Source organism: Elaeis guineensis, chromosome 2 (assembly GCF_000442705.2).
Source record: "Elaeis guineensis isolate ETL-2024a chromosome 2, EG11, whole genome shotgun sequence".
NCBI lineage: Eukaryota > Viridiplantae > Streptophyta > Magnoliopsida > Arecales > Arecaceae > Elaeis > Elaeis guineensis.
In genome coordinates this window covers 21,073,114-21,092,647 of record NC_025994.2, presented here as the reverse complement: position 1 = coordinate 21,092,647, position 19,534 = coordinate 21,073,114, and the positions used below count along the sequence as shown (strand labels likewise).

The 19,534-nt window shown below is 37.4% G+C and overlaps 1 pseudogene; it reads right to left on the bottom strand.

The window, feature by feature from the left end:
- Nucleotides 1-565: 565 nt before the first annotated feature.
- LOC140855423 (uncharacterized) lies at nucleotides 566-18,459 on the bottom strand (annotated as a pseudogene).
- Between the last annotated feature and the right edge of the window lie 1,075 nt (nucleotides 18,460-19,534).

Genomic DNA, 19,534 nt, shown 5'->3' with positions numbered 1-19,534 from the left:
TTTAAATGGCATTTTCAAAAACACATTTCAAATGGTGATTTTATTTTTATTTTTTTTCATCTACGTAAAATTTAGATGAATGAATGAGGTGAATAAAAATGTCATTGAGTGTTTATTATTATATTATTTTATAATAAATAAAATTAATTTTTTTATATATTTTTTTAAAATTAATTAATAAATACCCACTTGTTCGTCGGTTTAACGCCTCCATGACTTTGATGGCGATAGGGTGGAGATGGATCTGATTAAAGTCACATCTGGTACCTGTTGCCTGCAATCATCAAGATGGCAGATGCCTTCACATGTCATGTCTGTTGACATAAGCACTGTTGCTGATACGGAATGCTGCCAGATCGGTCTAAAATTCTAAATTTCTTGCATCGGAGGTAGAAAGAAATGGAGATACTCTGGAATGATGTGAAGATAAAACTTCCAAATGGGATCAATTAATTAGCATTTAGCACCCAAGAACTTCTTGACACTCGAAGAGAACCAACAGAATCACTGTTGTTGGAACAACTTGAAAATAATTACATTTTGTACTCTAAGGAAGACATTACATCCTCATCTGGCTCGCTAATAACCTCGAGTACCAATGCTATCTTTATTCTGATACTTGTGGCTGCTAATGTGTGAAAGATGTGGAATTTCTTACGTTTCTAATATAGATTTTTGCTTGACTGCAACCAAGAACAGCTTGTCATCTTTCAACTTGGACACCAATCATACGGCTTCAGTCACAGGGCACTAGTGCTTCATAAGATCACTGTGGATTCAAGGAATCCATCCAATTTTCTGGCTGCTTCTCCTTGCACTTCATTAGTGAAAGCCTCTGGGCTGATTCTTTCTGATGCGATTCTTTTTTGTGTTGCTGAGAATTCTCAAGCTCTGCCTCAAAATGTCGATCTCCCTATCTCTTTTAATGCCCTCCTTTTCCATTGCTGCTATGCGTGGTCTCAGTGTTTGCAAGGTCTCCTCCTTGTTCTTCAACTCCCTGTGCAGCCCTTCGATCATGCCTTCTTCAACTCCCCAGCAGAATCATTCACCCCTATAAGAGAAGATCATAAGAATCATGACATGTCTAATGATGTTCGTCTCTCTAAATTTTTATAAGATTATCAATGGAATACAGAATAGCTGTTAAAACGAAAGCTGGAAAGATTATGAAACTATAGTTTAATCACCACAGCAAGAAGTGATATAATTTAATTAGTAGTTTATCTAGGGAAAGGATAGTGAAGAGAAACATATTTTGGAGTCAGCGTTACCTGCTAACTCTAGCATACTGGCTCGGATCCACAAATTCACATTGCCGTAGGATGAAGTTCTGTGGACCTGATGTTGACATCGGACCAACCAACCCAAACCAGACGTGATATTGAAGCCATTGACTTAAGAAGAAAACTATTCTAGTGAGGTTTGGATGAGCTAACCTCATTTTAAACCCAGGCTGACCTTATTAGAAACCAATTCAGATAAGCTCTAGTCAATTGCTGCTGTGTCTCATGGCACCGCTTGTGTTTGTCTTTCTTGATTTTCCACCAACTTTTCATCTGACAGAATTATAGTCGTGTGTTATAATATCTCTGTTAGGATTTAACACTTCGAGATTCGATCTATATTGAGCCTACAGCGAGATCCGCGACGACGAACAGAATCCACGAGTCCAAGATCACCTCAAACGGAGTCCGAATGAACGAAATACACTCGATTGAAGTTGGTACAAATTTGAAATGGCAGAGGCCGATGCCGGGCCGCAGAGGCAGCGGTGGCGCGGCCACGCGTGGCAGCGCCCGACCAGGCCTCGAGCGCGTGGCCCAGCATGCGAACACATGGGTGTGCCTGCATGCGAAGCGCGGCCCAGGCCCAGCGTGCAGGCGCGGGCCATCCCAGCCCACGCGGGCGCACGTGGGCACGGCCCGTGCGTTTCTCTTCACGCGGTCTATGCATAGCGCGTGGACCGGCGGTCCACCGAGGACCCGCATGAACCAAGAGGACGTTTTCCCTCGTTTCTCATGGTCTACCATGGACCGAGAACCATTTCCCCTCGATTCTCATGGTCTATGGGGTTTTTTGTGGATCATATGCGATCGGACGGCCTGGGGCGCTGTTGGTCATGATCTGAGGGTTCTGGGAGATTTTTTGGATGCTGTGAGAGTCTATAACCTATTCTTTTATGGTTTTAAGCCTTTAAAAGATCTGTTCATGGAACAGGGGTATGTGCGTGCGGCTTTGTTCGACAGAGAACCTAGAGAACAAAAGCGAGGCACCGACAGGAGCAGGAGCAGGAGCAGGAGCTTTAGGCAGACTATTGAACAGCGGACAGCAGTCGCTTCAGGAGTTCAGAGGGATCTTTCTAGAGAAAGAGCTTTTTGAGGGAGAGCTTTCTGTAAGGAAAAATTGGATGTACAAGATTAAGGGTCTGATCTCCTCTTATAATTTTTTTCTCTTTTCTCATAGTGAAGCTTGCATGCCCATGGAGGTGAGCTTTTTCTGGTTGATCTACGTATTTGATTGTTTTCTGTTTTATTTCTTTTTTCTTCCTGCTGCGACGCACGATATTGAAAAGGTCCTAAGAGGTGATGTCCTAACCAGACATCCACTATCAAGTGATATCAGAACGAGGCGGTATCTAGACACAGATTGCAGCGGTAGTGAGTAAAATTGAAGATAAAAAAGACAAGATCAATCAAGATGGAGATCAATAAGTTTGATAGAAAAAGCAATTTTCTTTATAGTAGGCAAGGGGGAAGGACGTACTCATCCACCAAGAGTTAATCGATGCTCTCTTATACGAGGAGAAGCGACCATCATGAAGATGGAGAATTGGAGGTGGCTCCAGATGCAGACAGTGAGTACCATCCGCATATACCTAACGGATGAGGTGGTGATCCATGTGCTTGACGAGACTTCCCCGACGATGCTGTAGTCGAAGCTCGAGAAGTTGTACATGATGAAATCTCTCACAAATACTCTTTTTCTCTGGAGGTAGTTCTACCAGCTGTCGATGACTAAGGGACAGAGCATGCAGAAATATCTCAGCCACTTCTAGAAGATCTTCACCGACCTCCTCAGCGTTGATGAGAAAGTTGAGGAGAAGACCAGGGCGCTGGTCTTGCTAGCGTCGCTCTCTCCTTCATATGAGTCCTTAGTAATTACTTTTCTAGTGAGGAAGAGCACCATCAAGATGGATGAGGTCACCATAGTGATTCTTCAGAACGAGATTCTTAGGAGGGAGAATCCAGCTTAGAGCTCAGGTGGCGGCAGCTCAGCTTTGGTGGTTTCTAGAGGAGCAGGAGATGGTAGAGGAGCGATAGAAGATTGCGATGAGGGTGGTCCAAGTTCAGAATGACGGACTTGAGCAAGACTAGATGTTATCAGTATGATGAGTTGGGTACTTAGCTAGAGATTGCTCTCAACTCAGAGATCGGACGAAGGCTACTGCAGCGACGGCAGTAGCGATTTAGAGGGTGATGTCCTGAAGATATCTGATAAGGTATCTACTTCTTTCCAGCAGCAAATTTTAGATTCTGCATGCACCTATCATGTATATTACAGAGAAGAGCAGTTTGACTCTCTTGAGAGCAGTGAGGGCACTGTTTATCTATCGAATAGATCGAGCTGTGCGATCAGAGGCATCGAGACGGTCAGCTGGAGAACACATGATAATGCAGTGAGAAGATTGGGAGAAGTCTGATATATATCTGATTTCAGATAGAATCTTATCTCATCAGCAAACTGGATTCAAGAGGCTACAAAATGGTAGCTGGTGGAAGAATCCTGAAAATATTGCATGGTGATAGGATTGTTCTGGAGGGAAAGAAGAGGATGAGAAAATATTACTAACTGATGGAGAGTCCAGTGCGAGGTGGAGCTTCAGGAGTCAGGAGGAGCTCAGAGCGAAGTGGAGCTCCAGATGGAGGTAGATCGGGCATGAGATACGAGATTCGAAAAGATGAGAGGCGATATCGCAAGGTGAGATTTTTATTACTGTAAGATGATACCCGAGCAGATCTCAGGTCAAAAGGAGCACAGCATATGACAGAGATGTGATCGAGCGATCTGACTCGACTCTTATGTTTGCCCATCCATGATCAACAGACGATTGTCCCAAGACATGGGGCGAGGAGATCCAGAAGCTCTCAGAGTTAGGAGGAGGCCGAATGTCGAGTTGAGATGAAAATTGTTAAGATTTGACGTCTCAAGATTTGATTCATATTGAGCCTACAGTGAGGTCCGTAATGACGAATGAAGTCCAACGAGCCCAAGATCACCTCGAATGGAGTCTGGATGAACGAGATACGCTCAATTAAAGTAGGCACAAAATTCGAAGCGATGGAGGTCGATGGTGGTCGATGGAGGCAGCGGTGGTGCGGCCATGTGCGGCAGTGTGTGACCAGGCCATGAGCGTGCGGCCCAGTGTGTGAATGCACGAGTGTGCGCATGCGAAGCGCGGCCTAGGCCCACGTGCACGGGGCAGCCCATGCATTTCTCTTCACTATGCGTTGACCGACGGTCCATCGGGACCTACATGAATTGAGAGGGCGTTTCTCCTCGATTTTTCACGGTCCATCATGGATCGGGAGCCATTTCCCCTCAATTCTCATGATCTATGGAGTTTTTTTGTGGACCATATCGCGATTGGACGGCCTAGGGTGCTGCTAATCATGATCCGAGGGTTCTAAGAGGTTTTTTGGGTGCTGTGAGAGTCTATATTCTATTCTTTCACGGTTTTAAGCCTTTAAAAGACCCTGCTCACGGAACAGGGGGTATGTGCATGTGGTTTTGTTCAGTAGAGAACCCAAAGAACAGAAGCGAGGCATCGACAAAAGCAGGAGCAGGAGCTTCAAGCAGATTGTTGAACAGCGGACAGCGATCACTTCAGGGGTTCAGGAAGTCTTTTTAGAGAGAGAGCTTTTGTGAGAAAGAGTTTTCTGTGAGGAAGAGATTGGGTGTACGAGGGTTGAGGGTGTGATCTTTTCTTATAATTTTTTTCTCTTTTCTCATAGTGAAGCTTGTATGCCCCGTGGAGGTGAGCCTTTTTTGGCTGATCCACATATTTAATTATTTTTTATTTTCTTTTTTTTTTCTTGCTATGATGTACAGTATCGAAAAGATCCTAGGAGGTTGTGTCCTGGCCAGATATCCACCATTAAGTGGTATCAGAATGAGACGGTACCAGAACGTAGATTGTAGTAGTGGTGAGCAAGATTGAAGATGGAGAAGACAGGATCAATCAAGATGGAGATCAATAAGTTTGATAGAAAGAGCAATTTCTCCTTGTGGCAGGCAAGGATGAAGGATGTGCTCATCTACCAAGGGTTGATCGATGCTCTCTTATGTGAGGAGAAGCCGACTACCATGGAAGTGCAGGATTGGAGGTGGCTCCAGATGCAAACGGTGAGTACCATCCACATGTACCTAACGGATGAGGTGGTGATCCATATGCTTGGTGAGACTTCTCCGACAATGCTATGATCGAAGCTCAAAGAGTTGTATAGGATGAAATCTCTCACCAATATTTTTTTTCTCTGGAGACAGTTCTACCAGCTGCGGATGACTGAGGGACAGAGCGTGTAAGAGCATCTCAGCCACTTTCAAAAGATTCTCACCGACCTCCTTAGCATTGACGAGAAAGTTGATGAGAAGATCAGGGCACTAGTTTTGCTAGCGTCCCTCCCTCCTTCATATAAGTCTTTGATGACTGCTCTTCTAGTGGAAAAGAGCACCATCAAGATGGACAAGGTCACCATGGCGATTCTCTAGAACGAGATTCTCAAGAGGGAGAACCTAGCTTCGAGCTCAGGTGGCGGCAACTCAGCTTTGGTGATTTTTGGAGGAACAGGAGGTGATAGATAGAGTGACAGAAGATCGCGATGAAGGTGGCCCAAATCCAGAACGAGGGACTTGAGCAAGATCAGATGTTATCAGTATGACTAGTTGGGGCATCTAGCCAGAGAATGCTCTCAACTCAGAAATCGGACGAGGGCTACTGCAGTGACGGCCAGTAGAGATTCAGAGAGTGATGTTTTGGAGATATCACGAGGTATCTACTTTCCAGCAGTAGATTTTAGATTCTGCATGCACCTATCATGTATATTGTAGAGAGGAGTAGTTTGACTCTCTGGAGAGTAGTGATGGCACTGTTTATCTATTGGATGGATCGAGTTGTGTAATAAGAAGCATCGGGATGATCAGCTGGAGGACACATGATGGTGCAGTGAGGAGATTGGAGGAGATCCAATACATATCCAATTTTGAATGAAATCTTATCTCACTGAGCAGACTGAATTCGAGAGGCTACAGGACTGTAGCTGGTAGAGGAATCCTGAAGGTGTTACACGATGATAGAATTATTCTGAAGGAAAAGAAGAGGATAAGAGGATATTACTACCTGGGGGGAGCCTAGTGCGAAGTAGAGCTTCAGGAGCCAGGAGGAGCCCAGAGCGAGGTAGAGCTCCAGATAGAGGTGAACCGGGCACAAGATGCAAGACTTGAAAGGATGAGAGGCGATATTGCAAGGTGAGATTTCTATTACCGCAGGATGATATCCCAAGCAGATCTCAGGTCAGGAGGAGCACAGCATATGATAGAGATGGGATCTAGCAGTCTGGCTGGACTCTCATATTTATCCATTCATGATCAGCAGACAATTGCCTCAGGGCATAGGGGCGAGGAGATCTAGAAGCACTCAGAGTTATTAGGTCGAATGTCGAGTCGAGATAGAGATTGTTAGGATTTGACATCTCAAGATTCCATCTATATTGAGTCCACAATGGGTTCGCGATGACGAACGGAGTCCAACGAGCTCAAGATCATCTCAAATGGAATCTGGATGAACGAGATACGCTCGATTAAAATTAACACGAAATCCGAAGCGACGGTCGGTGGAGGCAGTGGTGGTGCGGCTTTGTGTGACAGCATGCGACCTGAGGGTGAGCATATGGCCCAGTGTGCGAATGCGTAGGTGCGCAGCCCAGGCCCACGTGCGCGGGCATGGGTGCGGCCTGCGCGTTTCTCTTCACGTAGTCCACGCGTAGCACGTGGACCAACGGTCCATCGGGGATCCGCATGAATCGAGAGGGCATTTTCCTTTGGTTTCTCATAGTCCACCATGGATCGGGAGCCGTTTTCCCTCAATTCTCGTGGTCTACGGGGTTTTTTCATGGACCACATCATGATCGAATGGCTTGGGGCGCTGCCGGTCATGATCCGAGGATTCTAGAAGGTTTTTTGGGTGCTGTGAGGGTCTGTATCCTATTCTTTCATAGTTTTAAGCCTTTAAAAGGCCTCGTTCACAGAGCAGGGGGTATGTGCGTGCGGTTTTGTTTGGCAAAGAACCCAAAAAATAGAAGCGAGGCACCGACAGGAGCAGGAGCAAGGGCTTCAGACAGACTGTTGAATAGCGGACAGTGGTCGCTTTAGGGGTTCAAGAGAATCTTCCTAGAGAGAGAGCTTTTGTGAGGAAGAGCTTTCTGTGAGGGAGAGATTGGGTGTACAAGGGTTGAAGGTGTAATCTCCTCTTATAATTTTTTTCTCTTTACTCATAGTGAAGCTTGCATGCTTCGTGGAGGTGAGTTCTTTTTGGCTGATCTACGTATTTGATTATTTTCTATTTTATTTCTTCTTTCTTCCTACTGTGATGCGCAGTATCGAAAAAATCCTGAAAAGTGGTATCCTGGCCAGACATCCACCATCAATCTCAACCGGATTAAAGAAGTTAAGATTTTGTTTGGAAAGAAGGTACCAAAAATTGTCGATAGTTTTTTTCCTACTAGAGGGCTGTAGTTGGAAGGGGAAACAAGCAGAAAAAGTGAATCAAGGAAAGGATGACTGATTTGGTGAACTATAGAAGTAACTTTGTAGTTCAAACTGATGGATGTGAGCTGGTTGTGGGGTCATCGGAGGGAGGGCTCCACTCATTTACCATTAGCTGATATTTAGAGATTTTTAAGGGGGATTGCTTTGTCGAATATTCAGCATGTCTATAGGATTACGGATAGTGTTACAGGTTGGATCGTATTTTCTATTGCAGAGCATTCTAATGATATTTTATGGATTGATGAGGAGTCTGTTCTTAGATCTTTTGGTAATATTATATTTTTTAATTCTTTTTGGATGTGTTTTGTGATGGCCCGGCCCGAATAAGAATCTCAGCCCAGAATCAGCCAAAGCCCAAATGAAAAAAAAACAGAGGAGAAGAACTCTCGAAGGGAGTCTTCTTCCTCCTCTCGCCAGCTCCCAATCGGAGTCGGAAAGAGCCCCCTTCGGCTCTATTTAAGGAGGAGAACCCTCCTCTCTCCCTCTCATCGAGAAATTCCGAGGCAAAACGGCAGAGATCGCTGAAAAATTCTCACGGAGACCCGTCCCTGTGCTCGTCCAATTACTCGTCGGAAAAGCCTCGCCGGCGTCAGAGGTAAGCCTCCTCCCCTTCCTCTCTTCTCCCTTTTCCTTTCCGTGTCGATGTGCATGCTCGCCGACGATCGGAGTCGTCGAATTTTGTTGCGGAAGAAACTTTTATTTTTGCCATTTTTCTTTGATTTCTGACATCGGTGGTCACCGCCGACCACCGGTTTGGCCCTCCTCTTGTCGTTGGATCGCCTCCCTCCCGCCGACGGTCGTCCCACGCCGGTTGCACCGTCGGCCGACCAGCCAACAGGGGATTGTGAGATCCCCTGTTTCGGTCCAAAGGAACCCATGGGAAGAAGGAAGGAAAAGAAAAAGAAAAAGAAAAGAAGAAGAAGGAAAAGAAAAGAAAAAGAAAAGAAAAAGAAGGAAAAGAAAAGAAAAAGAAAAAGAAAAGAAAAAAAGAAGAAAAAGAAAAATAATATAACAATAATATAATAATAATAAATAGGATTTTCTCTCCTCTCTCTTCCGTGAAGAAAAAGAAAAAAAAAAGAAAGAAAAGAAGAAAAAAAAATAAAATAAATTAATTAATAAATAATGATATAAATAATAAAATATGAAAAAAAAATTTCTCTCTCTTCCCTCTCTTTCTTTAGCCTGAACTAGTATTTTCTCTCTCTAAAATTGAACTTTCTCTCTCTAAAATCCTCCCTCTAGATTATTTCTCTCTCCTAAGATTTCTAGAATTTTGAGAAGAATGATAATGAATTTAAATGATCCTCGTGATGGATTTTTGATCTGTGATCGTCGGACGGTACACCGACATCCACTTTGATCAGATCAGGTATTTTGAGATTCTATTTTTCATGATTTTATTGAATTATCCACATGATAATCTGAGCATGATTTGATCTGATCGATCGAATTTGTTGAATCATATTGTCTAAAGAATTCAAAATGAGTTTTCTATCTCTAGAATTTTCTCTCTCTAGAATTTTCTCTCTCTAAAATATTCTCTCTCTTGATTGATTCTCTCTCTAAAAAGGTTAGTGAATGAAGAAATTTTTTTTAATAGTCATGATCTGATTCTAATGAAGAATCCTGATCCATGGTTATCAGACATCGTACTGGCAACCACCTTAATCAGATCATGAATCTTTAGATTTGATCATCCATGATTTCGATCTAGCCATGACTTGATTTGATCATGTTGATTTCATCAATCGAGATATTGGATCAATCGTAATATTGGATTCTGTCGCCTGATCAATTCGAATTGTACCTCATGAATTCTCTCTCCTCTAATTGTCTCTCTCTACTTGATTTTATAAAATCGATGAAGAAACTTCGGTCCTATCACTTCGAATCCAATTTGATCTGATAGTCAAATTTTGGATCGTTTAGGTTCTAATTAAATTTTGATTAGATAAAATTAGATGATCGGACTCAATCTAAACCGTTGAAATATAGTATTCATATTCTTCTAATTATTGAAATTGATTCTGTATAGGATTGTGGATGTTTGATCATGGGATATCGCGATATGATCTACGAACAGAATTTTTGAAAGAAAAATTTATAGAATTATGTGAGTTTATTGGAATACGTTTGAGGTAAGTAATATTTTATTTTTTTTAGATTTATCAATAAATTATAATATATTTTTTCTGACATGATTTGTGAAATGATGCATGAATTGGATGAATGGTATTTTGTTATGAAAATATCTTATTTGAAATGTTATGATGAAGCAAGATTGAACATATTGATTTTATGATGCATTAAATTGATTTATTTCGATACTATATGATTATATATTTTATTATCAAAATTAGAATATGAAATATGATTTTTGAAGAATTATGATATAAGAAACATTATGAATTGACAACCTGACTATGTAAAGGACCCTGCCAATGAGGGCATATATGTTGGCAATTGATTTATCCTGAGGGTTCATATCGCCAGCGAGACCAGCGACAAACCGTCAGAGAGACTAGCGATTTCGAAGGACTTTGCTGCCAGATGATTCGCAGCTCACCGTAAGAAGATACGCGGTGTTATGACTCTGCCACAAGAAAAATATGGTTATAGCTCATGGTTGACGAAAAGAATTGAAGAACGAAAGAAATTGAAAACTGGAAAGAAACTTGAATTTTCGAAAAAGAAATGAATTTGGCATGAATTATATTGCATAATTGGAAATTAATTTGAATTGATGAACTCTATATGCTTATTTTCTATAAATGATTATTTACTTAAATGCCTGATGAAATCTGTTGAAAAGTGATCATTGCTTATTGGGCTGTCTAGCTCATTACCTCCTATTTTTACTATTTTTACAGATATTGAGGAATTAAGATGATACAAGATATGAATGGAAGAGTGATCAAAAGCAGAATCTCTATACTTTTATTTTCGGTTGAAAGTCTTATTGAATTTGATGTAAGGACTATGAATCATTGTTGAATTTATTGAGACATTAAAGAAAAAATTTAGGTCGTTATATTTTGGATTTAAATTATTGACTAATTATTCTGCTGTTGTTTTAGGATAGTATGATAAGATGCCTTGCATGCTTATGGGAAGAGTTTTCTATAAGTATGCGACGGTTGCCATGACCCTCGATTCATAACCTCGAATCGGGGGCGTGACAATTAAAGTGGTATCAGAGCATAAGTGGATGAATTATGAAACATAGAATCAGATATAGAATGGGTATAAGTGGATAGACACTAGAGACATTATAGTGTAGATCTTTGATGATTGTAGTGGGAGAAATATTTAAAAATTTTGATTAAATATTGAGATTATGTATAAAAAGATCGCAAGAGATTATGATATATGGAGTTTGAAATATGATGGATAATTTATAGATCATGATATGATTAGTTAGATCTTGATCGAAAGTAATCACAAAAGGATTGACATAAAATTTTATTGTGCATTATGGTTATTAATTTGATCATAGGTTATTCAAGTGAATCGTAAGTTCAAATTCGATGTGAGAATAATACTATGATATTACTTTTAGTTGAGAAGTTGACTATTATTGACAAGATAAAGATTTGATGATAATATGTTGTTCCAGGATGGACTAAGAAAATCTTTTATGATGCTTGATTGGAATATTTATCGAAAGTGAACTTGATATGTGGATTATATATAAAGTGGCATATTAAGATGAATGCATATTTGGAGATATTGCAAAGAAGCCTATTTCTTATTGATGAAATTAATTTTGAGATTGTAGAATATTCATCATACTAGAATCTTTAATCATCATCCTTAGATCTAAATAATAAATCTTATTATGTCTTTTGGAGACTACATGATGTGTATGAAATTTTAATTTAAAGATTTCGTATCTAAGTTGATCAAGAGATTTTCTGATATTATTGTTGAGGTTGTTAATAAAAAATTGATATCTTTAGATTAAGATAAAAGATTTGATTTATATTTATTTCAGATTAAGGGATCCATGTGAATTTACAATTTAAAAATTTTGGATTTAGGAATTGATACGGAGTTCCTTTGCTTTTGTTAACGAGGTCCCTAATTGAATCTACTATTAAATAGAGATTTGATTTTTTTGAAGTTTGTATGATTATTATGAAAGGATATTTGATAGATATTGAAGATCCTGATGATAGAAATTTAAAAAAAAATAATGATTTGAAATTCATATATATTCTGATTATATCCAAATTTGGTGGAGCATCGAAGGATTTTCTCATTGATTTAACTTATAAGAATTTTTGTTTGAAAATTATCAAATTAAATTGATATGAGAATTAAGATTTGATTCATATTGATTATAGTAAATCTATATGATGGTTTTAAATATGATATTGGACTCAAGGGTTAATCAAGATTATTGTACACTAGTAAAAGTATGAATAAGAATCAGAAGTTAATCTTTGGCTTCAATTAAAATTTAAAATTTAAAATTTTTTTTCTATTGATAAGGTAAAGAAATAATTTGATCAAAATTTTTTTGGTGAAGCTAAAAAATTTTGATTGCTAGATCAGAGTGCGCAGCGGAAGCATGGTAATCTGGATTACTTTGAGTAAATCAGAAATATTGATTCTTTGAGTCAAAGAATTATGATAGATGATATGATTTGATACAAGAAATTTATTGATATTAGAAAGAATAATATTTTAAAAATTTTGAATTATTTTAGATATCCTAATGTGATTTTTAAAAATGGTGCTTCCACCTACTATGCTACAAAAATAATTAGCATCCTAATTCTAGGATGAGTGGACCTTTAATTTTTGACTTTAGATTTAGAATATTTAGAGATAAATTTTTCTATCCTAGAATTAAATTTTATAATTCTCTATTTATTAGAAAGAATTTGAGATTGTTTATCGAATAATGATTTTGATTTTAAATTATTATACTCAAATATTTAGCTCCAGGGTATAATAAAATTTGAAGTTTGAACTCTTTTGATCATTATTATTTCTCTGACTGAATAGAAAAGATTAAGGTTATCTATTGATATTGACGATTATTCTACGAAAGATGGATTGGAGTTATTTATAATTTAATTTGATAATGAATCGATTAATTAAGAGTTGTTAATATTTAGATAAAGAAAATTGATATACTTACTTAGAATAGAGACATTGATTTTGATTATAAGAAAAATATAGTTTTGATTTAGATCAATTTTTGAGTTATTAATTTTTATTATGGAATGACTTAATGATAAAATTTGCTTCAAGAATTAGAATATTTAAGAGTTTGAGGGTTTGAGTAAGAAAATTTCGATGATTAGAAATAGTGATATTGATTCAATCAACAATGGTAATATTGATCTTTATGAAATGACTTAATGATGAAGTTGTATCGAGAATTAAAATATCAAAAGTTCGAGAATGAGAGTGAAATGATAAATCTTCAACCTTTGAAAGTACGAATAAGAGAAAATATTTTTGAATTTTGATTGATTGGGATGTCATCATATGATTCACATAAGTATGTTTTTCCTATCTTATGATGGGTTGAAATTAAGAGTGGATAATATTAAAAAAAATGAATGATGATGATGAATGAAGTTCTTATGCAAGAATAGAGACATTTATTTTCTTCTACCTACAAGAGATGGATTTAATTTTAATTTGAGTCGTGAGATATTGAACATGATTTTTATAAGAAATGAGATTATAATTTCAAAATCCTGAAATATTGAAAATCTTTAAGATGTTGATCTTGATAAATAAGAAAATGAATGGTTCCGTTTCAGATCAATATTTGATGTATTAACTTTTTCTTATAAAATGATTTAAGAATGAATTTTATATCAAGAATTAAAATATTGAAATATTTATGGATGAGATTCAAGTAAGAAACTATGAAGACTCAAGCAAGAAAAATTTCGAGGATAAAATTTCTTTTAGAGGGAAAGAATGTGATGGCTCGGCCCGAATAAGAATCCCAGCCCAGAATCAGCCAAAGCCCAAATGAAAAAAAAAAAACAGAGGAGAACTCTCGAAGGGAGTCTTCTTCCTCCTCTCGTCGGCTCCCAATCGGAGTCGGAAAGAGCCCCCTTCGGCTCTATTTAAAGAGGAGAACCCTCCTCTCTCCCTCTCATCGAGAAATCCCGGGGCAAAACGGCAGAGATCGTCGGAAAATCCTCACGGAGACCTATCCCTGTGCCCGTCCAATTGCTCGCCGGAAAAGCCTCGCCGGTGTCGGAGGTAAGCCTCCTCCCCTTCCTCTCTTCTCCCTTTTTCTTTCCGTGCCAGTGTGCACGCTCGCCGGCGATCGGAGTCGCCAGATTTTGTTGCGGAAGAAACTTTTATTTTTGCCATTTTTCTTTGATTTCCGATGCCGGTGGTCATCGCCGACCACCGGTTTGGCTCTCCTCTTGTCGTTGGATCGCCCTCCTCCTACCGACGGCCGTCCCACATCGGTTGCACCACCGGTCGGCCAGCCAACAGGAGATTGTGAAATCCCCTGTTTCGGCCCAAAGGAACCCACGGGAAGAAGGAAAGAAAAGAAAAAGAAAAAGAAAAAAAAAAGAAGAAGAAGGAAAAGAAAAGAAAAAGAAAAGAAGAAAAAGAAAAAGAAAAGAAAAAAAATAATATAATAATATAATAATAATAATAAATAAGATTTTCTCTCCTCTCTCTTTCGTGAAGAAAAAGAAAAAAAAGAAGAAAAAAAAATAAAATTAATTAATTAATAAATAATGATATAAATAATAAAATATGAGAAAGAGAGTTTCTCTCTCTTCCCTCTCTTTCTTCAGCCTGAACTAGTATTTTCTCTCTCTAAAATTAAATTTTTTCTCTACTTTTTCTCTCTAAAATCTTCCCTCTAGATTATTTCTCTCTCTTAAGATTTTTAAAATTTTGAGAAGAATGATGATGAATTTAAATGATCCTCGTAATGAATTTTTGATCTGTGATCGTCGGATGGTACACCGACATCCACTTTGATCAGATCAGGTATTTTAAGATTCTATTTTTCATGATTTTATTGAATTATCTACATGATAATCTAAGCATGATTTAATCTGATCGATCGAATTTGTTGAATCATATTGTCTGAAGAATTCAAGATGAGTTTTCTCTCTCTAAAATTTACTCTCTCTAGAATTTTCTCTCTCTAAAATATTCTCTCTCTTGATTGATTCTCTTTCTAAAAAGGTTAGTGAATAAAAAAATTTTTTTAATAGTCCTGATCTGATTCTAATGAAGAACCCTGATCCATGGTTGTCAGACACCGTACTGGCACCCACTTTAATCAGATCATGAATCTTTAGATTTGATCATCCATGATTTCGATCTAGCCATGACTTGATTTGATCATTTTGATTTCACCAATCGAGATATTGGACCAATCGTAATGTTGGATTGTGTCGCCTGATCAATTCGAATTGTACCTCATAAATTTTCTCTCCTCTAATTGTCTCTCTCTACTTGATTTTATGAAATCGATGAAAAAACTTTGATCCTATCACTTCGAATCCGATTTGATCTGATAGTCAAACTTTGGATCGTTTAGGTCCTAATTAGATTTTGATTAGATAAAATTAGATGATAGAACCCAATCTAAACCGTTGAAATATGGTATTCGTATTCTTTCTAATTATTGAAATTGATTCTGTATAGGATTGTGGATGTTTGATCATGGGATATCGCGATATGATCTACGAACAGAATTTTTGGAAGAAAAATTTATAGAATTATGTGGGTTTATTGGAATGCGTTCGAGGTAAGTAATGTTTCACTTTTTTTAGATTTATCGATAAATTATAATATATTTTTTCTGACATGATTTGTGAAACGATGCATGAATTGGATGAATGGTATTTTGTTATGAAAATATCTTATTTGAAATGTTATGATGAAGCATGATTGAACATATTGATTTCATGATGCATTAAATTGATTTATTTCGATACTACATGATTATATGTTTTATTATCGAAATTAGAATATGAAATATGATTTTTGAAGAATTATGATATAAGAAACATTATGAATTGACAACCTGACTATGTAAAGGACCCTGCCAATGGGGGTATATACGTTAACAATTGATTTGTCCTGAGAGTTCATGTCGCCAGCGAGACCAGCGACAAACCGTCAGAGAGATCAGCGATTCCGAAGGACTTTACTGTCAGATGATTCGCAGTTCACCGCAAGAAGATACGCGGTGTTATGACCCTACCACAGAAAAAATATGGTCATAGTTCATGGTTGACAAAAAGAATTGAAGAACAAAAGAAATTGAAAACTGAAAAGAAACTTGAATTTTCAAAAAAAAAATGAATTTGGCATGAATTATATTGCATAATTGGAAATTGATTTCGAATTGATGAACTCTATATGCTTATTTTCTATAAATGATTATTTATTTAAATGCCTGATGAAATCTGTTGAAAAGTGATCATTACTTATTGGGCTGTCTAGCTCATTACCTCCTATTTTTACTGTTTTTACAGATGTTGAGGAATTAAGATGATACAAGATATGAATGGAAGAGTGATCAGAAGCAGAATCTCTATACTTTTATTTTCAGTTGAAAGTCTTATTGAATTTGATGTAAGGACTATGAATCATTGTTGAATTTATTGAGACATTAAAGAAAAAATTTAGGTCGTTATATTTTAGATTTAAATTATTGACTAATTATTCCGCTGTTGTTTTAGGATAGTATGATAAGATGCCTTACATGCTTATGGGAAGAGTTTTCTATGAGTATGCGGCGGTTGTCATGACTCTCGATTCATAATTTCGGATCGGAGGTGTGACATGTTTACTCTAAATTTATATGGATACTCTATCTTAAGGAGCAAAGAAAAATACCAGCTGGCACTTTGCTTCCTTTACAACTCAAATTAAAAAACAAAGAAAAAAAAAAGACTGGCGGATGCCTTTTAGAGAGTAGGGGACAGGTAGAGTATTAATAGACATATTCATGTGAAGTATAGGCAGAAATATGTCATTTTCACGAAACAGTTTCTGAACGAAGCCGCATACTTTGTCGTTCTCATTGTTTTGGCAGTTCTCTAAGGAACAAGTTTCCTGCTACGGAAATGAACACGACAATGCATCCAACTCTGTAGGCATTCAAATGTAAAAACTAGGATGAACAAGGGAGGGAGTTCTTAGTTTTCTGTTAGTTACTGGTGTCTACATTTTGGTTAGATGCTTTAGTAATTCCAGGAGCATAAGCTTTAGTCAATGTTTTTTTTGATTTGAGCTCTTATTGATCGACAGGAAAATACCAAGGGTTGGAAGTTATAATATATATAAAAAAAATAAGAACAGGGTGTGGCTTTAGGTTCAAAACCGTGTTCTTAAAGCATTAAAGATATAAAATGGCATGATTTTTCTCTCGGAAAGTTACAGCATTATTTATTTACGAATTAATGATTTTTTTTTTTTTGGAGTTCAGAAATAATCTTATCCTACTTTCTTCTGTTGCATTTCAGAGAGATGATTCATATTAAAGCTACATTCAATAAGTTCTGTTATACCATATGCCACCAGCATTAGGACAACATGATTTACTTGTGCCCTTGGATTCTATCAAAGGAAGTATCTTGGTAATTAAATGGCAACTTCCACCAAAAAATATGGCGACTGCAAACATGAAAAGGATTTAAAAAAGAATGCGTTCCATAGATTAATAACCAAAGCTATTTCACATAATCTCGTAATGTGGAACAGAATATAAATTCTGGTAAGGAATGTATATCCTATAACCATATCCTCATTTTTTAAGTAATGTACTCCACCTTAAAGTGTATACAGATGTGCACTCACTCCATTTTCAATTCAATTCTTAATTATTAGAACATAATTATATTCTTCCTAGTTTTCGTTTTTTCTACTCCGACCCCAACTACATTAATAGATTGTTATGACTTGATTTTTGAAATGGATTGTTATGACTTAGTTGAGTAAGTTTAGCTAAATTGGTCATGTATAAGGCTTGTAGATTGGAGGTGCGAATATGTTTTCCTTTACACTAGTCCTCCTGCCGTCTCTGTTTCAGACAAAGTCATCATGAAACAAGCACAGGTGACTGATGTGAAGTTTCTATAGATCTTTGCAATCTTGCCTGGTGAATCATTAGAAAAGTGAGATTTGGAGCAGATCTCAGAAGAATCCAAGCAAAATGCGGCTACATTACCTTGTCGGGTCCTCACGATGAGGTCGTCAAGCTCGGTCTTGATGGCAAGCTGCGTAGAGCTGCTTCCACTTCTCCACCGCCTCCTCCCTCCGCGCTTGCTCCTCTTTCATGTGCTCCACAACGTAATCAGTGCCTACTCGATTCCACTTCTTGTCACCTCTGCTTGCTGTCACCGCACCTCCTCCAAACTTCTCATCCTATCCTCCTCCTCCCTGAGCCTCTTCCTTAGCTTCGCCGCCTCCTCCTTATGCTTCTTCCTCTCTCGCTTCCACTCATCCTCCTTCCTTGCAAAGACCGCAGCCTGTTGCTCATGGACACGAGCCTCCTTCTCCCTCGCACGTTTCATCTCCTTGATCTCCTCCTCTAGGATCTGGATTTTAGCCTTTGAGTTCTCTGCACGTTTCATGGCATTTGGTGTAACAATTGCTGGTGACGATGCCCATTTTCTTCGTGAGAGCTCTTTGGCTTTCCCTCTCTGCTCTCTTCGATATCCTTAGTGCGGTTATAAGAAGGAGCTGGACTATGGGGCCATGGGAGCTGCAGTCGAGGTTTTGCGTGCGTTTGGATGTTGATGGGAAATGGACATAAACAGGTTGGAGGGAGAATCTCGTGGAGCAGGGAATGCCATCCCGAGACCTTCTACTGGCTGGGGTGGCTACCTAACAATAAGTTCTGCGATAAATGTGGGTGACAGAGTGTGAAGGGTCGCGCTCCTTCCCCTGTATGCATCCAACGTGAGAGACCTAGAGAAGAGTAGGGGTGAGAGAGCTCTTTTCCTAAATAATATAAAAAAAAAATTATTTATATAAATAATTTAAAATTTAATTTTTTATCAAAATAATATAAAAGAGAAAAATGTCATTTTGAATGGCATTTTCTCGCTGCCACATCATCCCTTTTTTTTCACGATGGCATTGTCCCGAAAAAAAAACACCATTTTGAATGGCGTTTTTAAAAACACCATTCAAAATGGTATTTTCTATTTTTCCCATAAAAAAAAAATCGGGAAAGAATGGGAAAAAAATAAATTTTAAAATTTTAAATTAATAAAAAAATTAAAATTTTAATTTTGAATGAAATTTAAAATATAAAAATTTAAATTTGTAATTAAAATAAAAAAAATAATTTTAGATGATTTTTTTTGAATTATTTTTTTAAAAAAATATCTAAAAAATCTTAAAAAATTAAAAATTTAAAAATATCATAGAAAAAGAAAAAAAGAGAAAGAAATACGAAAGAAATAAAAATTTTAAATTTAATTCAAAAATATCATTTCAAATTCTTGTCAAAAATATTCAAAAAAATTAAAAAATAAAAAGTGTCATTAAAAAATTAAAATTTTAAAAAAATTGAAAAAAATAAGAATTATAATTTGAAATTTAAAAGAAATAAAATTTTTAAAATTAATTGAAATAAAAATATCATTTCAAATTACTTTCTCAAATTCAAATTAAATTATTTAAAAAATATTCAAAAAAATAAAAAAATAGCCTAAAAAAATTCATAAAAATAGAAAGA